Source organism: Camellia sinensis, chromosome 4 (genome assembly GCF_055761805.1).
Source record: "Camellia sinensis isolate YWXY chromosome 4, ASM5576180v1, whole genome shotgun sequence".
In the NCBI taxonomy this organism is placed as follows: Eukaryota; Viridiplantae; Streptophyta; class Magnoliopsida; order Ericales; family Theaceae; genus Camellia; species Camellia sinensis.
Window position 1 is genome coordinate 47,574,265 of NC_138964.1, and position 18,482 is coordinate 47,592,746.

Consider the following 18,482-nt stretch of genomic DNA (forward strand, 5'->3'; position numbering starts at 1 on the left):
ACTTAATTTCTTTTCACACCCATCACATGTATTAAAAAATTTATAATTTAGGCATAAATATTGGTACATATGAGTGTACAAAAAAATAAATAAATATGTAATTAAATCAAGATATTTTGAAGGTTGTTAATTTTTATTATGAATTTTAAAGATTTGTGAGCAGTTATATATATAAGGTATGAATAATATAGTAACATAGTAAGAAGCAAGTTTTAATAATTTTTTTAAAGGAAATAAAAATTAGGAGAGGATTAGGTTGGAAAGATTTAGAATGTATTTTTTTATCTTTCCTTTTGAAAAGTATAAATTATGGAATTATTAATATTTTGAAAACTATTACTTTAATGGATTAGCCAATACTACTTTTTAAATTTATTTTTTAATTTAATAAATCTACAAATTTATTATGAAATTTTGAAACTCCCACACTGCTCCTCACCAAAACCCCTTTTTACTTATATAATATATAGATATAGATAGATATGTAAGGTTGGTTGGCTAGCAGTAGAACCAGCCCATGTTTTGGCTATAGCTATCTTGCTTGGCAGTTAACTTATTGTAATATTGACTAGTAAGTTATAGAAGTTGGTTTTATGGTTTATCAATTAAAATAAAATACCTAATACCCTACTACCCTCATCTCATCCCTTCTACACCTCCCCTGCTATTCCCCACTCCTCCACCACCACTCTCTCATTCATCTGCGGAAGTCCACTACCCCCACTCTCCCAAACACCATTGAACCCTTCATATCATCATCCAAACAATTTAAAAAAATAAAAATAAAATAAAAAAAATGGATTTGAGCCTTCCAATCCAACTAAACTGATAAATGTATCTTTCAGCATTTATCACACTTCCATTTCTTTCATACATGTGGTATCCTTGATCTCTTCCTCTACCCATCTTCTTCTTCTTCTTCTTCTTCTCTCTCTCTCTCTCATAGATCTGGCGCCTCTACAATGCTGCCAAAGTCCAACACTAACCTCTCTCTCTGCCAACTGCCATCACCGATAAACAACCACCTTTGTCGCATGTCTCTCTGTTATCGTCGTCTTCTATATCTCTTAAACTAAAAATCCCCTTTTTAAATTGTAACATTTGAATTAATTTTGTATTTGAAAAATTACTTTGACTAGACTTTTAGTTTACCTTAATTTCCTTTCACTAAAACATTGCAAATAAATTTTTTTTTTTGACACTCTTTTTATAAATTCAATTGTTGATTTTTTCTATCCAAAAATCCACACAAACTCTTGCAAAATGACTACATTAGCCACATATATATATGGTTTACATTACATGGTGAAAACGAGACGAACCAAACCCTTCTTCTCTCTCTTTCTCACTCCTTACTCACAAATTCGACCCCTCTACAATGTTGCTGGAGTTCGACACCAACCTCTCTCTTTGTTAATTGTCATCACCGATGAACAACCACCTCCGTCGCATGTCTCTCCGTTATTATCATCTTCTATCTCTTTCCATCATCGTCACTCTACCACCCCCTCTGATTCTCTGAGATCCTCTTATGTGATATTTTGTCCAGGTGCCGGCTCGAGCGAAAGAAGTTGTGCTCAAGTGGAGAATTGTAGCTCTTAGAATCTCGCGAGTTTACAGGTGGGTTGCTCGATCGCAGGAAGTTACGCTCGAGCGGAGAATGTTTGGCTTCTAGTTGTTTCACTGTAGCTCTGAAAAATTTCTGGGGCTTGTCATTTTATGCTTGAGCGAAGGATTTATCGCTCGAGCGAGCCTTCTGAGATTGTGTCTTACGCTTGGGCGTAGGAAGTTGCGCTCGTGTAGTCTGTGCGATATCATCAATTTAAAAATGACATTCTAGATAATTTCTTTACCTTTTTCTTTTCTATCTTCCCTCCTCTCTCATCATTTCCGAAAACCCTACACTCTCACTCTAGAAAACCTTTCATTTCGCTAAGATTTGGCCAAGATCGCCTATCAAAAAGTGAAGAAGATTTGAAGATATTACTTTTTTACTGATTAAAATTTGGATTTACGAAGGATTCTCCTAGAAGCTTTGCTATCTTGCTTGATCATCGAGGTAGGGTTACCTTTAGCCTTGTATTTCTTTGTTTTGAAGAAGTAGTTGTGGTATTGTTGTGGCTTAAGATGAAATATTGATGTTTGAGTTGAAATAAGCCCTTAATTTACATAAAGTAGACTTTTCCCTCTCTTTTAATTGAAATTTCTCAAACAATTTTTTATCAAATATGCATATTATGGTAATGGAAACATGTATAAGTGTAGAGGTGGAGAAAGGCCCAAATGTAATAAAACCTTAATTTCAAATTTGGGTAGAGAATGGTATTTTAATTGAGGATTTCTTTAAAATATTAGGATGTTGTGAATAATGAGGAAATAAGATATGTGGATATTATTGTGGAGATGGAATTGTGATTTGAGTAGTGGTTTCCTTTGCATGTTATGTGATGTTGTATGTTTGACAATGTTGAGTGTTTGATGATTGAATGGAAATTTGATGAATTGTTCATTGAGCATAAGTTCGGGTAAGAGTTGTTTTGAGGTTGTGTGAGTTGTGTTGGTACCCGTGCAGAAGTTAAAGGTGCCCAATTGCCCTATCTAGGCTTATCGCTAGATGAATGTGGGAGAATGATTTTTGGGTGTCCACTGGTCTTGCCGTGTTGTAGTTGGCAAAAGTGGAAAAACATATGATTTTTGGGTGTCCACGTCCTGCCATATAATTGTCGGCAAATGTGAGGATGGTTTTTAAAGCAAAAGAAACTTGTGTTTTGACTGGGACTCTTACATGGGACTCATGGGTTATTTTCTTTTAATGTGATGATGAATGATGTGGGATGTGAATATGCTTATTCAATTATTATAGTGTTTACATGATTGACAATAATTTCATGTGTACAAAGACTCTTTATTGTGTTTTGTCTCAATGATGTCACATACTTATTCGAATAATTAAATACTTGGTTAAATATATTCCTACTGGACATGTAGCTCAACCCTATTTTTATCTTTCAAGAATTGATGATACACCACATCCTTGATGAGTTGGGGAAAATACAAGCAGTAGTTCAATTTGGGAAAGATTAGTTCGAGAATATTCTGTTGTTAATGTAGAATGCACTGTACCTAGACTTTTGAATTTGTTTTATTATTTTGTATGCCCTTGAGGCTTATTATTTTTGTAAGGCCATCTAGTTTATTGAACTGGAAAGTGAAACCAGGGTGTTTTGGGAATGTAAATGTTGAATTGTAATCTTTTAAATCCTAGTTTAATGAGAAGGATGACCCTTGAGATACATTATGGTATTTGTTTTGGTATGTTTCTATATGTATTTGCAGGGCATTACATCTCAGATCTATTCTTTCAGACGCTCTATTGTACCCACACCGACGATGTCAAGCATCAAAACCATAGCACCGATCAAGCTTCGCTGATACGCTGCTACTCCATCTTCCTTGCCAATCTGCCGATCTAAGTGAAGTATAGGACGAGCAGCATGAGGAATTGCGATGGGAAAAGCTTGAAGAAGCCCTTGAAGTCAAATCTTTTTACCGCATTATCAGTGCATATCACACCACCCAATATGGTTCATTTGCTCACCAAATCCCATGACAGAATCTTCGGAACCTTGCCTCATGCTCTCTCTCTCTCTAGATCCCTCTAATAATCATCTATTGTTCTAAATCCTAGCTCTCATTACTAAAAGCTCAACCCAATCAGCCAAATCCAAAGATTCATCTTCGTTTTTGGTGTAAATTTCGATATTTTGAGCTCTTAAATTTGTTTGACTGTATTGATTGTCTATTGAATCTATATGAATTTTGATTTTTCAATTCAAGCTTGTTGGATTAGGGTTTAGTTAATGTGAATGTAGAGATGTCTTAGGGTTTCGATGTAATGAGGGGGACTCCACCTGGAATTTCGCTTCTACGAAACGTTAGAGGCAATGATTGGAGCCTAAATACATATAAATATATGGTTTTGTTGATTTCTTTTATAGCATGCTTGTTACCATGCTTCTAGAAAAACAAGTAGCATAGTGTGTTTTGGATCCAGACCCTAAGAAAATCAATGTAGTTCACCCTTGGCCAATTGGTGAACTCTTTGTTAAGAGAGATGTTGTGGGTGTTGTTGTTGTTGATGGATCTTAGGAGCAAATTATTCCAATAAATGGTGGATTCAAAAAAATTGGGCATATATTTTTAATAGATTGTAAAAAAATTGAACAGATAATTTTTTTAATAGATAAAAAAATGAACAGATATGTTGAAATAAAAAATAAACAGATAAAAAAAGTTCATAGATTTTGAATAAATAGAGAGATAAATCCATAGATTTTAAACAGATGGAGAAATAAACCCATAGATTTTGAACAGATAGGGAAAAAATTGAACAGATATGGAAAATAATTTGATAGATAGATATAATTTGAATAGATAGTAAAAAAAAGTCAACAGATAAATTAAGGGTAAAATTGAAAACAAAAAGTCCTCTAAAACTAATAAAATGACTTCTCATCAAACTATTTTATAAATGGTGGATCTCTTACAAAAAAAATATTTATTGAACCTAATGACTTAAACAATTGTTGGAGTGGACTTTTCAATATTTTTTTTCTTTCTTTTTTTCTTTCCCTTCTATTTAAGTTAATATCTTTATTTGAATTTATTAATTTAGATATTATTTTGATTTATTTTTTTCAAAAAGTGAGATTAAGTTGTTTATATAAATATTTATATTTAATTTTTTACCTTGATATTCTACAACCTCAACATGGATGTTTACCAATAACTCATCTCACAAATAAATACTTTAATTAGTCCTAACTTTTTTATATTGATCTATTAAGTCCTATTAGTAGATAGTTTCTTTTCGTGTGATCCTATTTTCGATTTTAGTAGTATTTTGGTGCTATATCCTTTTATTAATGTAGTAGGTATGATATAACACTCTAATGTGGCGATTATTAATGTGACACTCCAACGTGGCGAGTGTGATGTGACACTCAAAAAAAAAATTTTTAAAAAAAATCCTTAATGTACTTCTCTTAAATATAACATGTGACACTCCAACGTGGTAGATATAATGTGATGCTTTAAAAAAAACTAAAACTTCTTTGTGTACTCCTCTCAAATATGATAACATGACAGATATGATGTGACAACTAAAAACTTTTTAATATACTTTCCTAAATGTAAAATGTGACACTTTGAATAATGTGATATTTCAAAAAAATTAAAAATTAAAAAAACTATGATGTGATATTTCAAAAAAATTAAAAATTTCTTAGTATATTTTTTTTCCAAATGTGACATGTGACTCCCCAATGTGGTATGTATAATGTGACACTTTAAAAAAATTAAAACTCCATAGTGTACTTTTTTCAATGTAATACTTCGACCTGACGGGTATGATGTGACAATAAAAATTCTTTAGTGTACTTTTTCCAAGTGTAACACTCCATTGTGGTAGGCAAATGAGTCATTACACATCTAAAATGATTAAATAGATCACACAAAAAATATAAGACTATATAAATTATAAGTCCAAAATATAAAATTTATTGGTCAACCTCCTTATATTAAAATCAATGGACAAAATAACTCAATATTCACATAAATCATTTATCTAAATTTACTGTTTTACTGACGCGTTCGTAGTTCACAAGCTTATCATATCTCTTTGATTGAACAATGTTATTGTGTTAAAATAAATAAATAAATAAATAAAGTTACAGTATATAGTTCTGAAAGAAGAATCTTCTAAGAGTTTAAAAAATTGACATATTTAATTATAATAATTACAATAAACGTCCATGAATTTTCATACCAAAAAGTAATAACACAGAAAATTTTCACATGTGTGGATCCCATTTCTATGTCTCACATTTGTGATTGGTTATGTGAGAATTTTCTGTGCTCTTAACACTGCTGTTGTCATCCACCAATTTTTATATTTCCTTAAAATTTTAGGGCAATTTGATAATTTATTTAACAAATAAATATTTACTTTTGTTGAAAAATATAAATGTAAATACTAAATTTAAAAATTGTTCATCATTTTTAAATGTTCTAGAGAGGTTACAATTTAGATTTAATAATGATACATTAATTTTAAATTGTCAAATTTAGATTTTGACCTTGGTTTCTATATATATGTTTTTGAAAATTTTATGACCTAAAATCACAAATATTCCACCAAAAAATATTACAACAAATCTTCAAACTACAAAAAGAGAAAATTTCCTAACACCAAAAATATGTCTAAGTCTAAACCAAATTCCTCTAAGAAATCTACTAATTGTTGGAAGTGTGGCAAACCTGGCCAATATGCAAACAAATGTCACACCCAAAAGAAAATTCATGAACTTGATACTTCCGATGAACTCAAAAGCCAATTAGAATCAATTTTTCTTCTTGATAAAGAACCCCAATCTGAATCTGAATATTCTTCTGACAATCCTTCTGATAATGATTTTCAACTTAATGAAAATTGATAATGATATTATTGTTTCTTCTGATGAGGAACCAGAAAATCATCTAGAAGAATCTCATGATTGCCCATTTCAATCAACAATTGATTATTACAAAGCTATATTAGAAATGATTGGTATTAATGTGCTCACAACACGGGAAAAGATGATTCTCGAATTTATAGATAGTATAGATGATCCCGAGAAAAAACAAGAAGCCATGTTTAAATACTCAAATTCAAAAAAAAAAAAAAAATGCTTCAATCACTAATACAACTTAAAAGTTAAAATATGATACATACGATTTCAAAGATGTATTAGACAGAGTAAATAAAGTACCGACTCCGTTAAACACACCAACAATTCAAGATTTACAAAATGAAATTCGTAATCTTAAAATTGATATTCAAAATCTCCAATCTAGGGTATTAGCTTTGGAAGAAAATCCCGCCGATACAGATGATTTCCTGACTGATGCGACATTCCCCTATGAACCCCATCTCCAAGAATTATCCAATAAGAACCCTACAAAACAACCATTAGTTGTTAATGATTCTGTCAATACTTCTAAATAGCATCACATTTCAAAAATGGTATATAGAGGTCAAAGTCGTCATACATGATTTCGTTTTGACCGATCCAAATATCAAACCCAACCAATACAATTATTATGATTACCAGCAAGCTTGGTTCTACGTTTTTTACTTCCAAAATTGATTCTTCCAACATTCATGGTGGATCTATTTTGGACCCAATTTTGAGATCACTACAGAAGAAATACCCACCTGGTTTGAACCTTGGTGGCATCAATTTGGACTACAATTTAAAGCTTTATTGAAACCTCTCAGAGAATCTTACCATATTTAGCGAAAGGAGGTTAATCCCCTTTATCCAGAATTTTTATATTTCACCATTGATTTTAAATTTCCATGGATCATGGCATGGCAACGTACTCTCTCCGTTGTTGTCAATACTACTTTCCTTGCTTGCCAGATCGCATCCAAATGGTGGAAAAATTATAAGATTCCATCAGAACAATATCCTGATCAATTACTTTCATTCTATAAAAATTGCAAGAAAAAGTCCGTTGGTTTCTCATTTCAATATAAAGTATTGTTTGTTATGCTTTTAATTTCTGATTTGCGTCTTGAAATTAATGATAGTATTCTATATATTGTTGACTTACAAGAAGAATTAGCTAATCTACGATTACTCTTATCTCTTGCATCTGGTCAATCAATTATCAATTATTGTCAACGCATTGTTACAATTAAAAAGAAAATTAAAGATGAACAAACTAATTTAAAAGAACTTAGAAAATAATTACAATCTTTAATATATATCTAATCTAGCACTAAGATTATAATACCCTACCCGAGTCTCCTTTTGATATAAATGTAAATACTAAATTTAAAAGTTGTTCATCATTTTTAAATGTTCTAGACAGGTTACAATTTGGATTTAGAAAAATGTTTGGGACCCCACGACCCCTACTGATGTATTGACCATAAATGTGTTTGAATTTTTTTTGAGAGTTGTGTCTGACAGTGACATGAATAGTTTAGATCATTTTGGGGGTTGTGGGGGTCTCTATCACTACTGTTAGATTTAATAATGATACATTAATTTTAAATTGTCAAATTTAGATTTTGACTTTGGGTTTCTATATATATGTTCTTGAAAATTTCATGACCTAAAATAAAGGAAAACATTAACATATTGATTTTGGAACAAATGATATTGTGATATGTGTATTTTCAAGTTAAAAAAGTACGAGAAAATTGGATCAATAGTTTGCAACTCAAAGACTATACAGTGTTTTGCAATTTTAGATAATCTGTATAGTATAGATTGAAAAATTGATTTACTTTCAAAATTGAAGTAATTTGATGATTATTACTATCACAACCTGCTTCTGGTATCTAAGGAGTAGGCATCTCGACCGGCTAGTAACCATTACCTAAGGCTGTTTACGGAACAAATTTAATGACCAAGCGCACGCAAAAATAATTATTTAAATAATGGCACCAAAATATACATAAGAGCTTCTATTTGTTTATAACACAAAGATTATTAATCAAGTAGGTTGATCTTTACAAATATTACAAAAGTGTACTGTGCATTTATTCTACAGTTCCATTCCCAAAATGAGCCATACACCTCTCTCTCTAATCGTTATTTTTTGAAAATTGGTAACAATTTATAAGCATATTACAGAGTAAGGAATATTATAGTGAGAATATAAAGGATATAAAATGGAGATTTTTTTTAAAGATTCCTGATATTAAGATTTTATAAGATAAAAGACATACAACATTTCATAGTAGTGGGGATCCCTCAACATTTTTATAAAGAAAATTCAACACAGTGAAAATTTGTCTTGACACAGAGAAATTTCATTTGCACACAGAGAAATTTATTTGATTTCACAGAGAAATTTTATCGAGGGACCTTAGCTAATAAAAAAAACATATTAGACTTTTCTTACTACCCAAAGTTGGAGATAGATGTTCACTAATTTTTCCATATAAAATCACCATATATAACTATTTATCATACAAGTTGGACCTCTAACGAATGGGGTTAAAGTGAAATATGCCAATAATTTAAGAGGTCTATTTATACACTTTTATAATTTATGGAGTCAATTTGTACACTTTTATAATTTAAGGGATCAAAATATTATTTATCAATAGTTCAAGGAGTGTTCGTGTAAATAAATTTTTTTTTTTTTTTTTTTTTCAAAGTCACTGAACCCAACCCTAACGGGCATGTGAAATAGCTTTCATCATGTTTGGTTCAAGAAAATTGAATTTATTTTTCAATTTTTTAAAAATATTTTACATAATATTTTTTTTTTTTGTACATATGCCTAATCTAATTACATTTAAAAAATATAATATTTGTGAAAAAAAATTTATCATATGCAAAAAAAATAAAAATTCAATACATTTTCATATTTTATTATATTCATTGATTTTTTTAAAAAACATTTGTATATAATTTTGTTTACTTTTTAACATATTGAGATTAAATAGATTTAAAAATAAAAAATTTGATTAAAATATTTAAAAAATTAATTAAAAATAAAAAATTTGATTAAAATATTTAAAAAATTAATTTAGAGTAGTATTAAAAACTCGGAAAAGAAGTAAATAGCAAATGAAGAAGTGAACTTCTCAGGTGTAATTTGGAACCCTAACCCTTGATTTCTGCTTCGTCGTCCCGGACTCTAGCATTGCCATTCGGCTTCCTATTTCTTCCTCCGCAGGTACAACCAGTACTCTCTCATCTCTATCTATGGTCTCTTTTTTAGTGAAATGAACAAAATGGGCACGTAAGAAAGAAGAATATTTAAGGCGAGTTCTCATTGATTGCCTAGTACATTCCAGACAATAGCGCAACATTGATTTTTGAATTGCCATATATTCCTCCAATTTTAACCCTCAAACTTGGATGTTTTCTGAGGAATCATTTGCTTACTCAACAAGTATCGTATTTGAAAATGGTGTCTCTTCATTAATGGAAAGATCCATTGGCCTAGTTGTCACTTCCAAGCATCAATCTATTATGATTTTAATCAAGATAGACTCTTCCCATTGCCAATGCCTCGTGGTCGACTTACGAGGGAGGAGCTATTGAATCTTGCTGAGTCTAGAGGTCATCTAAAGTTAATTGAATTTTATAAAAATTGCACTTAAGTTGGAGAGCGACTATTTTAAGTGGTTTGTGATATACCATGTGGACCTTCAATTGGGTGTATCAGATTTTCCGCAGAAGTATCGTATACACCCTGGCAGGTCGTGTGTATGTCTTATACATTCAATGTGTTTTGCTTCCTTGGAGGAGACGTTGAAGGGGATTTGTGTTTGGTCTTATACAATCCATCCATGCACGGAGACCATATTTCATGTTTGTTGGTATTCTTGCAAAATCGTTAGTCTTGTCTCCATTTCCATGTTTTCATTTGTTTCCTTTCTGGTCTTCTTTTCCTTATAGTTTAGAATGTTCTTCTTCCCCTCTCTTGGTGTAGTAGTTTCGACAGTTGTAAGTTTATTTATGCCTTTTGCAATGAAATGGTTTTAACATCAAAATAAGGATGTAATTCAAAATTTTGGCAAGGTGATGAGAAGTTGCATTTGCAAAGGCTGTGACCAATAAAGAACCTACATTATCTTTACTCTTGGTGGGTGCCAAAGTATTGATGAGTGCATGAAATATATTGAGAAACATGTCTGGACAATAATCACAAAGAACAAATAATGTCTTTAATGAACCTAAGCATGTTGAAGACTTATAATAGGGTTTAGGATGCTTTGTAATTCTCAATCCTGAGGAGTTTACCTTTGATAGTCTATTGGTCTAGTAATACTGTCTCCTTGGGGAGAGTATGCCGATGGTTTTATTTATTTGTGCATGGATGCCTTTTTTTCATGCTTGATTCCTTTTTGAAGTTATTAGGTGTCTAAATTTGTTTTCTTTTGTTCGTTTTTTTGGTCAAGAAGATCATGTCATTTCCAGCTATTGTAATTTTAATTGTTCTAAATTGAAGCATGTTACGATGATATGGTTTAGCACATGTCCATTGCTTTTTGTATTTCAGATATCTTCAAGTTTAACTTTTGTTCAAAATTTTGGTTTACTATCAACTAAGTGAAGTAGTGGTAGTGAGCACATGGATTTCTCTCAGAAAATTATCCTCACTCATGAAAGGAAATAATATTAACTATTCAATAAGTGAATTGTTGTCTTAAATAAGTTAAACATGACTAAAGGCTGTTACATGGTTGAGTGTGACTTCAATTTTGGTTATTTTATAATTGGCCTTGAACATTTGCATTGGCAATTATTGGTTCTTTGTGATCTTGAGTAGTTGGTTTTTCGTTGCTTGTCAAACTATTAATGAATTCTTTAATGTTTTTTTTTTCCAGACCTTTGATTTCTATTAATGAATGTCAAGGTTTAGTAAAAAAAAAGTCATATATTTGTTTATCTAATTGTTCAATATTTTAGCAACCATTCATCTCTAATCACAAAGTAATTCTCCATCCTTTTTCTTCTCTTATTGTACTATAAAATTCATTATTATTGATATGAAATTTGGTTTTGATACTTTCATACCACCACGATTCACAACTTTTTTGTTTCTTGCAAGTATCGATATATTCCCTTTTGAAGAGTCTCACAATAAAACTGTAGAAATGACGTCATTTCAACGTAAGATCTGCTAGTATATGTTCATCGTGAATATTGTTTAAATTTCTATTCTCGTTTTTGAGATATGACACTTTTAGTATCCATATCCTGCATACCTGAGGCAGCAAATCATTGATAGACTTTCCTTTTTCCTTTTTATCTTTTTTATGTTTTCTACCCTAAGAATCTCAGTCACATACTTCATTTGTACATTTGACAAAGCAACAAAATCTTCTCGTCAGTGCTTTTATTTCCCTACTCATGATAGCTGGAGCAACTGAATTTTCAAGCTCTTTGGGTGTTCAAAGCTCCTTTGTGCTCTCTTGGTGACAAATTGCTCTACCTTGTTTGTTTTCCCCTATTTTTTGGTTGCAAGGAAAAAGGAAACTTGAGTCCCTAACATCTAGGTTGACAAACCATCGGATTCCACTTGACCTATTAGGGCAGTGGTCTACTGTGATCTATTTGAATCCCAATCTATGTACTTTTTCTCTCTCTTTTGCGACCTCTCTTTCCTTGCTATTTTGTTTTTCTCTCAAGAATATGGTTCTATTTTAAGATTTCAGATTGTTGGTTACAAATTTAAAATTGATTTTGTTCGCTTCCTTTCAATCTTTATTTTTTGTGACATGTCATATTTCAAACCAACCAAGTCAATTGGTCTGTTTATTTCTAGGTGGTTGTCAACGATGACATTATTAAAATTAATGTGTTTATACTTATAATACCTGAGGTTGATTGTCAACTGTTCTCTACATTTTTTTGCTCTGCTGTTACGTCGAAGAATTGTGAGCCTGTTCATATACACAAAATGGAGCAGAAAGTCATATAAAATCTAATTCCTCTTTTGCATGTTTTGATTGTATGGTTTATACTAGTGTCTAGTAAATCATAAAATACGAGTAGAATTGTATTAACATGAATAGTAATTGTTGTACTACCATTGTGAACCTAAAATGCAATTTCAACAACATTTTGAGCTTGTATTTTTTGTTGCGTTAAATTTGCAATTGGAGTCCTTTTTTTAGGGTCACTTTTGGTACCGTCCAAACTTAGTAAGTTTATGTTTGAGAGGTCATCATTTTTTAGATTTTAAACTAACAGCTCGTCCCAATGTTTGAAACCATGCCTAAACAAGTAGATAGTTAACTACATGTCTAGAATAGTATACTCAAACAACAATCATATGACAGTGAAAATAAAGTATAAAGTTCTTGTTAAGGAAAGAAAGTCAATCTATGATCATAACAAAGACATTAACTATGCAGGCATAAAATTATATATATATGAAGAAAGAAAGACATAAAATGAAAGAAGGAAAGAAGAAAAATTGAGAAATAAAATAAGAGAATTATATATAGAATGACAATATGCTATTTCACATCCCTAACCAATGACTAAGCCCCCAAGGCCATGTAGCAAAATGTCGATGTAAACCTAGTAGTCATTCATTAGTTGCACAAGGTCACCTAATAGGAGTTTAGAAAGTCGTGGTTGTAGGAAATTTTAATTTTTAGGAATTAATTTTTTTGTTTCTCGTTTTTAATGGTAGTTAGGTTTCCTTTCTTGGGTTGTAATCTATGGAGCACAGACAATGCAAAATAGGCGCCGTAGTGGTGTCGGACACGGGGACACGCCAAATGGTTTGTCCCTTTAATTTTATTATTTTTTTTTTGGAGGGGACATGGAAGGGACACGCCGGGGACACAGCTGGGACATGGGGACACGGTTGGCACACACCAAATGGCATGTCCCTTTAATTTTATTTTCCATTTTTTTTGTTGGGGACACTCCGGGGACACTTCAGTAACACGCATGTTCAAATATGGATAATCTATTAATTTGTTTAAATATAGTGGCTTATATATATATATATATTATATATATTGAATTAATGTTAGTTTTTATTAGTTTTGATTGTTTGGTAATATAATATTAATCTACATAGCAAATATATATAAAAATAAATTAAAAAAAATTGCCATATCCCTTGCTGTGTCCGTGTCTCCGTTTTTTTGAAATCACCATGTCCCGTGGTTGTGTCCGTGTTTCATAGGTTGCAATCAAAGTTATGTATTTATTTAAAAAGCACATCTTCTGCCGGATTTTGAGTCTTTTATGATTTGTATATTGGATGGGGCACTTTTTAGGAAGTGTTTTTATTTTTTTTTGGGATGTCTTTAGAGATTTCTAATGTCTATAGAAAGGGCCTCTTGTTGTAACATGATTTTGGAGTTGTAATGAAAGTTTTTCGTTGTTAAAGAATGAATGTGGAATTTTTCTACTGACTTGAGTGTTTGAACTCAAGCAGCCCCTAGTAAGGTATTTTTCTCTTTCATTTTCCTATTTGCTGAATTTCTGTTCCTTCAAATCTGTCAAACAGACTTTAATCATCACAATCCAAACTAATATCATGGAATTCATTACTTTACAGACGGTAGCCCTATTTTCCTCTTTTCAATATATACTAACCTGTCCTTGTGTCACTCATTAAAGGAAGAGAAGGCATCCAACTTTGATGGTGGTAGTGCTGTTGGATGGACTGCCAGCGTTAAGTGGCATAGGTATTGTTGTTATTGTTAATGGTAGTTGTAGACACCCCATTTTGTCCAACTCTAAGTCTTAGGCATTCCGGATGCTCCCCAATGATGAAAATGTTAATTTTCAATGCAATGGTGCTCTTGGATCACTAATGGGCCTGCTGGATTACCATTTGCTTGGCCAAAACCATATTTTGATAATATTTTCAAAAGGAAACAGGCCATGCATTTAATCAATGCCAAATTGTCAGTTTTTCAAAGAAAAGTATGTTTTATAATTAAAAAAATATCAATTTGGAGTCAGTTGAATGCATAAAGTAAAAAAATACTCAAAATTCAGAACAAGAGACTGAAACATAGTGGGGCCCACTAGTCAACCACATGCTGCCGCACATGCTTAGTCAAACCACAGGTCAGCAACTGCAGCTGCATTCACGGGATTGCAGCTCACAAAGGGACCTGCGGCCACAGATGCTTAGTAGTGATCACAAATTTGATTCTTGCAAGATTTTGTTTACCTTTCCAACTATGGAAGGGCAGCTAGTCGTGCGACTATGCATACACATGTTGGAGTTTCGACCTAATGTGTATTCTTGCCCCCAAGACTTCTAAGGCTATATATATATAGCCCCTCTCTCACTTATTTTAAAAGAACAATAATTTTGAAAGAATCCCAAGTCATATTCTCACACACATACCCTAACTGAAATTTCAACACTATTCCAGCAGCCAAAACAGTGTTCTTAGGCTACCAAAGGCAAAGGAAAAAGAGGATTGAGAACCATAACCTGAGGGGAGCATCCGTGGGCTCTCTTTTAGACTTTTTCTTGCATTTTCTTCAGTTTGATCATCAATCCAGTGGTAAATCTCTCTCTTTATGCAGTGTTTTTACTTAATTCTACTATGTCATATGTTTTTTTTATAATGGTTAACTAAAGCACATGCATTTTCCATGCCTTTAGAGTAGTTTTTAGGTTGTTTTTGCATTATCCTGTACCTTGCATGATTATTTAGGATTCATAACATATATATCATACATAAAGGCCTGGATAGTTGATCATCCTTACATGTTTGTCACTGTATTTATGCTGTCTTAGTTGTTTTATATGAATAAAAGAAGTTTTTGATGCATATGTGCCATGTTTAGATGATTACCGGACCTTTAGGTTCACATTATGAATTGTTGAATTAGTTTTGTATTTAGGATCGTATGTACATGATAATACTAATCATGTTTTCATGGATTTAGTGCGGAGGAGTTATGTAAGTCATTCTCTCTTCTTTTGCATCCATTGTTTGTGGTTGCATTGCCTTTCCTTTAAAAGCATGCTTATGTGCTATTTGTGATATATTTATGTTGTTTGCATGATTTAGAGTATATTTTCTTCCATACCCCTTTGAAAAATACTTATTTTCAGAAACTTTTCATTCCTTTGTATAGCCTTCTAAATATGATTTTTGGAAAGAAAAGATGCGAAAGTATGGAACATTCCAAAATAGATGATATACCTCTTTATTGTGACACATAGATGATAGGCTAGTTTAAGGGATTTAGGTGAAATAAATTGAGTAAGTGGAATTAAATAAGGAAATAAATATCGTACCTAAACTCCCGAACCAAGATTTTTTGTAGCGATGGACCAATGGCTTAAATTAACATGGAGTTAAGATTTTTTAGTTTCCCCATATAAATTAGGTCGCACCAAATCTAGTGAATTGGTTTGATTTGGCAAAATGTGGGTTGTTCGACTTTGGTTATTTGGATTTCCATAGTCCCTCGATTTGCCCTTCAATAAATAAAATGGAATCCAGTAACTTGTGGGAAAAATGATTTATTGCCAAATTCAGACCTCGATGATTTACAGTTCAAAAAAGGAAAGTCACAGTTGCGCTTGTGCTCATGTGATGAATGTAAACTTGAAGTTGAGTGGAACTGGAGACAGAGGAAGTGCAGCTTAACATGAGTGTGGTGGTAGTGGCAACAGTTGCCTTTGTGGTAGTGGTGGTGGTCGTGTTGATGAGTTTCTCTTCTAATAGAACCTACAATTGCATAGCCAACCCAATCCTTGGGAGCATGTGTTGATTCTAAGATAGACTAGGCAGCCCAACAATTTTTAGCAGCTACTTTTCTGATCTCAAGTTGCTCTTAGATAATTCTCGAACAACTTGTATACACTATTTTAATTTCATTCTCCTTCGTGGTGTATATCACCTAGTTAATTATTCCATTTGCTTCCAGAAGTTCTAGGACTCAACTCAACCAATGTGTAGTAGAAATGCTGACTAATTTATGTCTATCAACGTGGATTTCCATTATTTTGGTAAAACTGGTTTCTATCAGTGAAGATCTCATTTCATATGTTGAATTTGCTTTATAGTAGAATTTGGTTATGAGTCATATTGGAAGAGACGACTTGTATTGATTAGCAATCATGTTTGCTAGTAATAGATTTATGTCTATTATTAGTTCTTCAAGAAATTACTACTCACCCAAAAGAAAAAAAGAAAAAAGAAAAAAAAAAGAAACGAAATTGGTTTCTAGTCAAATATGAAGCAATCAGAAATTACCTTAGACCTAACCCATGTTTGAAACAGAATGCAATAAGAGTTGATTGGATTAAATTATGGCTTCATCCAAACACTTCCTTAATTAGAGTGTGGTTGTGACTTGGTGTGATGGCATGTTGGCAAGTACTACCCATCCCAAGCCTTGTGTCACGGGTTTGGGTTGCAACCTTGGCTTCACATGAATCAACCTCTCTACAAAGAAGTTGGTGTAAGATTGCCTCCTATTACCTATTTCAGACATTACTGCAAGCGGGAGCTTGTGCATTGATTCAGTAGCCCTGTCACATGCAGCCCAAAGTGACTAGGTAATGCAAAGACTGCCTGTGTACTTTTTTTTTTTTTTTGTTCATTTTTTTTTAGGAATGATTACAAAAAAAATACAAAAAATCTAGGATTTGAGCCTTTTAAGAAAATAAATCCTGGGTTTCCAATTTTGTCAATTTAAACCCTAAACTTTTTATTTGTTTTCAATTTAAACCATTTGCTTAATTACGTAAAGTAAAATCGATCGAAAAATGTGTATTTTAGTCATTAAATTCAATAAAAAAAATATACATAAAATGTCTTAAATACCTTTTTTTTAAATATTGAATTTAATGACTAAAATACACATTTTTTTATCGATTTACTTTACGTAAATAAGCAAATGGTTTAGATTGAAAACAAATCAAAGGTTTAGATTGAAAACAAATCAAAAGTTTAGGGTTTAAATTGACAAAATCAAAAAGTTAGGATTTATTTTGTTAAAATGGTCAAACTTTGGGTTTTTTTTGTAATCCCCTCCCCCTCCCCCTCCCTCTCCCTATGAGTATCACTGTGTACTTTTAAATTATTTTAAATTAAAAAAAAAGGTAGAAATAGATGTACCTGTGCATTTTTGGAACATTTTAAAATTAAAAATGGGGATAAATTAAAATTTAAAGACATATATATATATATATATATATGCAATTATCTGTGCACAATTTGTGCATTATTTGTGCACTACTGTTCATTATCTCTACACTTTTTACAGCTAAAAATGCGGCATAAAAATATATTTGTCTATCTTATTAATGCTTTGCAATCACTCAATTTAGTCAATGACTTTGATTGTATCGAAATTTCTCAATTGTATAAGGGCTTGTTGCTCTGCTCATCCCTCTTGATTCACTTTGGATTATAACAACGGTTGTTACCATGTTCTCAGCCTTACTACCAAGAAATTTTGCACCATTCCCTGGCCTAGCAATGGGGATGACAGAAACTTCATTATTTCTACAAACTTGGCATTTGACCCGGCTATTTCACTTCACTACAAAATAATTGTTGTATGTTCCATAGAATGGTGCAACCTTGATTATCGAATTGCCGTATATTCCCTGGAAACTCGAACTTGGGTGTTTTTTGAGGTATCCGTTGTTTACGTAGGGAATATAGTAATAGAAAATGGTGTCGTCTTTAATGGTACGATCCATTGGCCTTGTTGCCACTCTGAAACATCAATTTGTTATGATTGTAATCGAGTTGATTTCTTGCCATTGTCAATGCCAAATAGTCTGACAAGGGTGCTGGTGTATTTTGGGGAGTCTGGAGGTCATTTACGGTTAATTGAATCTTATAAAAATTGTGGTCGTCAATTTGATGTGTTCGAGCTGGAGAGCAACTATTTTAAGTGATTTGTGAAATACCGTGTTGACCTTGAGATGGGTGCATATTAGATGATTCA

General features: G+C 32.1%; 1 long non-coding RNA gene across 2 annotated transcripts; it reads left to right on the forward strand.

Annotated features, from left to right (window-relative positions):
- Positions 1-9,638: 9,638 nt before the first annotated feature.
- On the forward strand, positions 9,639-17,305 carry LOC145824614 (uncharacterized). Of its 2 annotated transcripts, none has more exons than XR_014366447.1 (3): positions 9,639-9,741; positions 14,163-14,230; positions 14,933-17,305. It is a non-coding gene; the product is annotated as an uncharacterized LOC145824614 (long non-coding RNA). The 2 variants fall into 2 exon arrangements; XR_014366446.1 differs by having other exon boundaries at positions 14,936-17,305.
- The last annotated feature ends 1,177 nt before the right edge of the window (positions 17,306-18,482 follow it).